At 42.6% G+C, this 8,467-nt stretch overlaps 1 long non-coding RNA gene across 6 annotated transcripts; it reads right to left on the bottom strand.

Annotated features, from left to right (window-relative positions):
• Window positions 1-501: 501 nt before the first annotated feature.
• Window positions 502-7,034, bottom strand: LOC143686387 (uncharacterized). 6 transcript variants are annotated; one of them, XR_013177113.1, is made up of 5 exons: window positions 6,882-7,034; window positions 5,026-5,185; window positions 2,442-2,550; window positions 1,505-1,602; window positions 502-581 (listed from the first exon to the last, which is right to left on the bottom strand). It is a non-coding gene; the product is annotated as an uncharacterized LOC143686387 (long non-coding RNA). The 6 variants fall into 6 exon arrangements; XR_013177115.1 differs by lacking the exon at window positions 1,505-1,602 and adding an exon at window positions 1,397-1,419 and having other exon boundaries at window positions 516-581; XR_013177112.1 differs by having other exon boundaries at window positions 537-581; window positions 1,397-1,602.
• Between the last annotated feature and the right edge of the window lie 1,433 nt (window positions 7,035-8,467).

Below are 8,467 nucleotides of genomic sequence, written 5' to 3'. Positions count from 1 at the left end.
ACGGGTGGTTCAGCAATGCTTCAGTATAACTTATCTGCTCTCTGAGGCTGTCAGCTGGCTGAACTGTTCCTTGAATTTGTACTGGATACCTGTTGCTTAAATTGATTGCTAGTATGTGATCCAAAAATAACTTAATTCCTCCTGAAGTGTTCACTGGCGCTTCCTATTCCATTCTAGGGGATTTTTTTCTGATTATGTTTTGTCACACTATGTTAGCTGATACTTCATAAAAAGATGAAGTAGGATCTGGGGCAATTCAGAAGATTAATCAAAAGGAGTGCATTTTATCATTATTTCATGTGGTTATTTTAAAACAAATTATGCATCATTTGACCAAAATACATTTTTTTATCTCAACCATAATATCATTGTCACACCACAGTTTACAATGTTCTCTAAAAACCATCTGATGCAGTATCTTTTCAAATTTCTCTCCTTATCTCAAAAGTGTCTTTTTATGGTTGGTTTGTTCAAATAAGGATTCAAACAAAGCCCATGATTGTATTTTCAGTTGTGTCTCTTTATTTGCTGGGATTCTTCCATAAAGCACATTTCTCTGTCACAGATGCTATAACCGTACGCTGGAAAGAGGGAAATAGCCAAACATTTTGAGGCCTGATTAACTTGATACCTGAGTATCCAAGGATCATCATGGCCCTCTCTTAGAGCAGGCACATATAGGGGACCCGTAGTAAGGGCATCCTGGCCCAGCTCTGGTTTTAGTGGGTTTACTGGGATCACAGGCACACCCGAATGTACTCAATAGTTGGCACATCTGCTCCTTACTACATAGGCCTCTCGGGTAAGAGCTCTTGAAAGGGAGAGGACTAAGCAGAAGCCTCTGAAATTGCTCATCCCTTCCAGCCAAGATAGTATATAAAAATCAACATTGCATCTTGGGGAAAGATAGAGATTAGTACCCCACTCAAAGGCCTAAAGCATGCAAGGTAATGGTCCCCATCATATCTCCATTTAATTTATCAGTCTAACCCCTACAAAATCTTAATGATTGTGGAAGATAATGGTAGGTCACTGCAAACTCAGTTAAGTAGCCTGAGTTGAGACTGCTGTTCCCGATGTGGTATCTTTGCTAAAACCAATTGGCATGTTCTCAGGTACATGATATGCAGCCACTGATATGCAAATGTGATTTTTTTCTACCTGCATTGGAAAGAAGGGCCAGAAACAGTTGTTGTTCACTTGGAGTGGATAACAAGAGACATTTACAGTCTTGTCCCAGGACTTTGTCAACTTTCTTGTCTTCTGGCATAATAGAGTTTAAAGTGACCTGGACACCCCCCCCCCCGCCCCCTGCAGAATGCCACACAAATCCACTTTATTAATGGCATTGTGCTAATCGAACTTATTGAGTAAGAAGTGGTAAGTATATTGGAACCTTGAGTTGACACGTGGGTCTTCCTAGAGGGTGAGAAATAAACCATAGAAGATGTAGGAACCTGCCATATCAATGAAACTTTCAGGGGTCCAATGGTCTAGAGCATACCAGGATATTTTCCAAATAAAGGACATCTTATTGCATCTTCTGCCTGGAGGAAGCACATTTCACACGTGGGCATACTGCTCTGAGAGATGCAAGAGACACTGCCAAATAGGATTGAAAGGATTTGGCAACTGGTCAGACTTAATGCACAAACATGGAGACAAAGATGACACTTAGAGTTCAGATCTTCTCAGACTGAGAAGATTTTGATACTAGAAACTCAGCTTTTGCATGAGAGATGAGGAGTTCAGTTTTAGACATTTAGTTTGAGATGCATGTGGACATCTCAAACTTTCAGGCCAATGGACATGTTGGGCTGAAGCTCAGAAGAGAGGTCAGGGCTAGAAATAACATGACTCCACTATTCATTCAATAATCACTTACTAAAAACCAATGATATGCTTAGAGCTGGAACTAAGTATTGATTCTGTGGCATGAGAGAATTACTAAATGCCTTTTTTTTTTGGTATGCTGCATGGTGGGGTCACATTTCTTTATTTTTCCATGTGAGTATCCTGTTATTGAAGCACTATTTGTTGAATTTTTAAATTTGTTTGTTTGTTTGTTTGTTTTGGAGGAAGTACATGGACCAGGAATCGAACCTGGGTTTCCCAGATGGCAGGTGAGAAGTCTACCACTTAACTACCCTTGCATCCACTAAATGCCTTTTTAAGATGCTAAATTTATATCCACAGAAAACTTGTACTTTATTATCATAGCATAGAGGTGATATTTGAAGCCATGATTTTATTCATTCCTCCACTCACGCATCTATTCATTCAATTACTTGATAAGATTGCTCAGGAAGAGAACGGACAGAGCAGTGTTTTCCATTGTACAGTGTGTCAGAATCACCTGGAGATGTTTATAAAAATTGAATGACTGGTCTCCAGCCCAGATGCACAGAATCAGAAACTCTAAGAAGAGGGCTTGCACATACCTTTCAAAAGCTGTATAGGTGATTCCAACGTTCAGCCAGGGTTGAAAACCACCGAGGATGTGAAGTAACGTATTCTTGGTGAGCAACTTGCTTAGGAAGAAAGAAGAGCCTGAAAAAGGCATGGAGCAAAAGGGGATCAGCAAAAGAGAAGGTGGTTCAAAATGGGATAGTATCATGGAAGCCAAGGAAGAGAGAACTTCAAGAATCCTGTGTTTGTGTGTGTGTTTAGTGGAGCAATACACACAGGAGGAGAAAATAAACTTATAATTCATGTTAGCAGGCAGATGTTGTGAAGGGAGGGAAAAGCAACATTGGGATGTTTGGTACCAGGGGAAAAGAAGGCAGAGGAGTGGTGGCAAGAAGGCTCTGCAGGAAGGAGTCTCCAGAAGTGTGTGTTTTGTTTTCCTTACAGGAATACAATAGCTGTGGTTTTGGTTTCAGGCATGGAGTATCCCTGGAAGGGTGTAGTTATTTGGGAAATAGATTTGTCCTCAGACCTAGAACCAGAACCCAGAAGCAAGATCCTGGGTAGGTATGCAAAAGCATTCAGCATTCCTTGAGGTTCTTGAACTCAAGCTATCCTTGAGGGAGCTCCCTATGTTTGGTATCAAGGTGGTGCTTTCTCATCAACAAGCTGTGGGGGAAGATACGGTATGATCACTGTCCTGTGCTATATTTCCCTGATGGGGAGCAGAGACGAGCTTTCCTTGCTGAGTCCTGATCAAAGGCAAGTAAACAAGTGTGGTTGCTTTAAGCCACTAAGTTTTGGGGTGGTTGGCACTCAATATCTCAATAGCTATTTGTTGAGCTGAATAGGCTAAAAGTCTAGACAAGAGGTGATTTGAAAAAAATAGTCAGAAGATGCAAAAAGATAAAACATTCTTCCTGAATGAGCAGGTGATTTATACTATTAGACCTCAGTGGATCAAAACTTGGCCAAACCCTCTTATCAATGGTTGTCTTTTCCCTTGCCTCTTCCCCAGCCACAGAGGATCCTTTCTTGTCCCACATTCTTAGCTATCTCTTTTGCTGTGTTTTTGCCCATACTGATCTTTGGGCATGTGATGATGTTGTTTCTCTCTATGTGGAATGTCCTCACCCCACCTCTTCCCTGCATCTAGCTGCGTATCAAATGCCACCCCCTCCATACATCCATTTTTAATGTCACCACCAGAATTCATTTGGTCTCTCTCTAATCTCCCACAAGTTTCTCTGTGCCCTTCCTATCGTATCTGTCACATTGTCTCCTTCTGAGGTGATATTTATATATGTCCCTCTTTCCTTGTAGCTCATAAGGCCCTGGAGAGCAGAACCATGTCCTTTCATTGCAAGCAATGCAGGGAGAGGAGCGGACACAGGCTGCATAGGGCAGGCACTCACGATTAGGAGGCAGCATGGCGAAGCAGCCAAGAGCGTTGGCCTGGAGTCAGACTGCCAGGTTCTTTCTTCACCCAGTACCTACTCTCTGTGATCCTGAGCAAGTGACCTAATGTCTCTGTTTCTTGGTTTCATCACTCATAAAATGAGGAGGATAACGATACCTACTACGCAAGGATGCTCTCAGGATTAATGAGGCACATAAAACGCTTGGAATAATGGTCGCCACCTAGTAAGAACTGTATACATTTTAACCAAGGAAATTTATCAGATTGAATCATGCACCTCTTTTCCACACTGTTGTGACCCTCTGTCTTTTCTCCCCTCACAACATTTTAGGCTATACAATTAAATTTTTTTAGTAGCAAGTAGCATTGCATTGGATTTAGTGGCAACAATAAAGGGCCAACCCTGGGCATGAGTGGGGGCATATTATGACGTGAACAACATGGGGTATAAACCTCAGGAAGAAGTGTGAATTAAATGTCTGGAATTTTCTTTAATAATTTCTCCAAACAGATGGTACTTTGGACTGGGAGGTATTTGTGGGTTAGTGAGGCAAGGGGAGAGGAGAGAGGAGGGACTAAGAAAGAATAAAGTCCTGAGGTTTTGCCCTGGGGTGACTGATTACTATTTTTTTTTTAATAAGGCGACAAAGGAAGCTGGTTGCTATCTGCCCACGTGGAAAGTCCTTGGTTGGGCTGGATTCAGCTGGGCCCCACCCTCATGCCAGATGCAGCTGCTTATTTCTAGCTTTTTCAGGAGCCACATTAGAGAGGACACACCCTTTAGGTCCCCTGGAAAGATCCTGCAAAAATGAAGGCACTCCCTTGGAAGTCAAATATCCCTGAATGCAACAATATTTGGATAATTATAGTCTCCCAGGAGCATAATCCTTAAATGGCTGACATAATTATAGCATCCCAGGCCCCAGCACTTCTCTTCTAAGAGCCTAATCCCACAGGCAGAGGGAAATGGGGACCCCAGGATGCTGCTTCTGTGGAGTCCCCTAGCCCACACCTTATGAAGGATTGTTCTAGAAAGCCCCATGAGACTTGCCACCAGGACTTCCCTGTTTGCGTCATATCCCTAGGGTAGAACCAAGAGTCCAGCACAAAGCTGGGTGCATGAATGACTATTTCCAACGAAAGGAAGACAATCTTGCATGCAAACAAAGGAGGTGGAAAGCGATTCTTTTGAACCATACCTCTGAAGGCTTTCAGGACGCTGATGGTCCTTCTCAGCGTAGTCTCAAGCAGGGAGAGATCAAATCAAAGGTCTTGGTTGTTGGTGTGTCTTTTAGTGCTTATCTTCTCATGTGGGCAGCTGGGGTGGAGCGGGGCATTTTAGCCACAGCTATGTTTGATCTTACAAAAAGACAGATGGATTTAAAGAAAGAAAAATGATTCCATGGTTGTGGGCTGTGCAGCTAACACTGCTAAGGGGCCCCCTTGACATTTGTGACTTAGGGCTCATGGGTGGGGGGATGAGACCTGGGGTGCTTTGAGGGAGCTCCTCACTCTTAATGAGAAAACCAGCCAACGGGAACCTTCAGTTGACAGGAAGTCAGAGGTGCCCTGCTGTCGACCAAGGAGTGATCCAGTGTTCTGTTATTCCTGGGGGCCTCAACCTTCACTGCCTGCATTCTGCTAATTTTCTCTGGACTGGAAGTGACACCCTGAATGATTTAAACCCTTGTTAGGACTGCATATTTTGTCTTAGTCTTTTGACTATAAACTCCCCAAGGGTAGGCACCAGGGTTGATAAGATAGAGGAGGACACTTCAAGGCTGTTACCCTGCATTTTATGGGAACACATTGCATCTCCTTTTACAACCTGCCACTGTTTGGTTCCCACAATTAGAAGGGGTGGGGATGACTCACTTTGCTTATAGGGCCCTTTTCTTTTGAGGCTTGTGAAGGACACTCTAGTTTTGCAGACTTCTGTGGGCTCTGGGATGATTTTCATAGATAAGAATAATAAAACCTTTTAACGACCTCTATTTCCTTAGCTGATAAAGGAGGGTCTGTACAAATTTATCTCTAAGGTTCCTTTGAGACCCACACAGGCTTTCTTTTTTTCATCCACATCCTTTGTAACATTCATTCATTCACTCACTTCCATTTGTTTCATTCCGTTTGCAGACATGCGCTGGACAGTGAAAAATGAAAAAAATTAAGGTATGTATGTTGCACTTCCAGAGCATAATCTGCACACAAGAAGACTCAGCAAATACTCCTCTGGTCTCTTAAAGCTTAGCCATATGTCTGGATCACATCATTATGAACTGTTTTATAACCATCGAAAGATTTAACTTCAGCTTTTTAAAGTCATAGTTTGTTTCTCCAGTGACATCTTTTTGCCACTGTTCCACTAAGGTGGCTCAGAAAAAGTGTGTTGATGAGAGCCTGCCTTTTCTGATTTGTTTTGTTTCTCACCAGTTTCTCTTTGAAGAATGTAAGCATTAAACCGGTAGCCTGGGTACATTTCCCAGGACTCAATTGTTTTCAAGGCGCTCCTTAGGGTCCCTTTGTCTGACACACCAAAAGACAAAGGTTGTGGCAATAAAAAGCAAGACTGCAAATGAAGAGGCACTACTAAGACCTACAACAACTCTTCAGGCAAGCTTTCGGAAAGCAGCAAAAGCAAATCAATCAATCAATCAATAAGTAAATACATAACTAAAATCAAACATGAATAGTATTTCAAAAAAAGGACAGGCTGACTTGTGAAAAGACACCAAATCAAGTTCACCCCTAGGTTCCCCATAGATTTTAAGGAGTTAGTGTGTTCCTAAGTTTTCTATACATTTGTATAGAAAACTTAACATCAAGAAGATGAGAGTTTCCTCATTTGTTTTGTTGTGTTCCTGCCGCTCCCTAGTTTAAAATGCTTTAAAATCCCAATAGGGAGAAAATCAAAGATCTCTAACAGCATCTGAAGCCCAGCAAACTCTGGCTTGCTTCATCCCCTGCCCTCATCTCCCTTCCCTTCATGTTCCATCTTCACAGCACTCCATGGGGTTCCATATCCAGTTCAGCATGTCTCTTTTCCTATACTCACCTTGCTCTCTCTCAGAAATCCCCTTTTCTTCCCTCAACCTCTTCACCTTGATGATTCCTACGCAAATGTGGAGATTCAGCCCATGTGTCACCTCCTCCAGGAAGCCTTCCTTGAACTTTCTCCTTCTCCCCACCCCAGGCACCTCCCCTCAGCTCTCACAGTGCCCTGTTTGTGGCTCTATCATTTGACTTCTCACAATATATTGTGATGCTGTTTCTGTGTCCATCACTCCCACAAGCCCTCCAGCACCTTGAGGGTTTTCTGTCTGTATCCTTGGGGCCTAGCAGAATGCCTAGCTGAGTAATACGTACTCACTATAATATCTGTAGGCTACTGAAAGCTATTTAAGTAATTTGAGTTTCACCTTTCTCATCCACAAAATGGGACAATAATACCTTCAGGACAGGTTTCTGTGGGGATTAAGAGAATGCATGTAAAGTGCCCAGTCCTGTGCCTTCCCATGAAAAGGGCTTACCGAAGGGCAGCCACTGTTCTTTATCAGATGAAAATGCCACAGACTTATCACAGAGAAGGCCACATTCTGATTGAGTGCCTGGAACCAGAGCATTGGGGGAGAGCAGGCTCACTGGGGCAGTGTGTGGTCAGCCACCGTGTCCTCTCAAGCCTGGGGCAGCAGCGTTCCCAGACTCACTCACACAAACACTCTCACCGCCAGGGGTGGTTGTGGGTTGTCTTGCAGATTCTTGAGGACACCACCTCCACTTGACAGACACATCAGGTGACCCGTGAAAGCCTTTCATTATAATACATGCAATATAATACAATGTAGTACAGTACAGTACCATATGATACAATACAGTTCAATACAATACAGTACAGTACAGTATAAACAATGTTGGGGGGACTTTCTTTCTTCTGCAGGGACTCTGGTTTTCAGCATAGGTACTGCTTCAAATACTCAGCCTGCCTGTTTACAAGCTGCTATTCTGTTTTACATTCAAAAAGAGTAGTCTTAATGAGACTCCTGACTACTTTAAATAACCAAGATTTGGAGTTCATTTTCCAAAGAAAGAGGTAAATCTTAGAACGTACAAACCAGGATCAGGGTTTTAGGAAAAGCAAACAAACAAACACAGAATAAGACCCCAACCTACAACCGAGAAAGCAAAACTCAGAAAGCACCACTCACAGATGACTTCCAGTTCTTGGTTAGTTCAGCTCAAGCTGACTGACCTTCGATATTTGCAGATATTGTTCTCCTAACTGTGTGGTCCTAGAAGTTTCATCGCATAGGTACTAGCCAAATTGGCTAATGGAGACATCGTTCCACTACTTCCCTTGTGAGTATTTTGCTCGATTGGTATGGGAAGACATCGAAATATTTTACGTGAAATTTTAGAACGTCCTGGAAGTAGAGGGTTTGTTGAAAGAATGAAAACTATGCTTTAGCATATATAAGAAACCTCTGTGGGTATTATCTAGAAATCAAATACATTTTCCTGACTCACTCTCTGACCTTGGGCATTTGCTCAATTGAACGCTTCCATGTCCATTTATGAACAGGAATGTATCTTTCCTCACTTTTGCCATACACTCACAAGAAATTAAGGTTAATATCCATGGTG

Source organism: Tamandua tetradactyla, chromosome 6 (genome assembly GCF_023851605.1).
Source record: "Tamandua tetradactyla isolate mTamTet1 chromosome 6, mTamTet1.pri, whole genome shotgun sequence".
Lineage (NCBI taxonomy): Eukaryota > Metazoa > Chordata > Mammalia > Pilosa > Myrmecophagidae > Tamandua > Tamandua tetradactyla.
The sequence above is the reverse complement of the archived record's forward strand: the minus strand, read 5'-3'. Positions and strand labels throughout refer to the sequence as shown.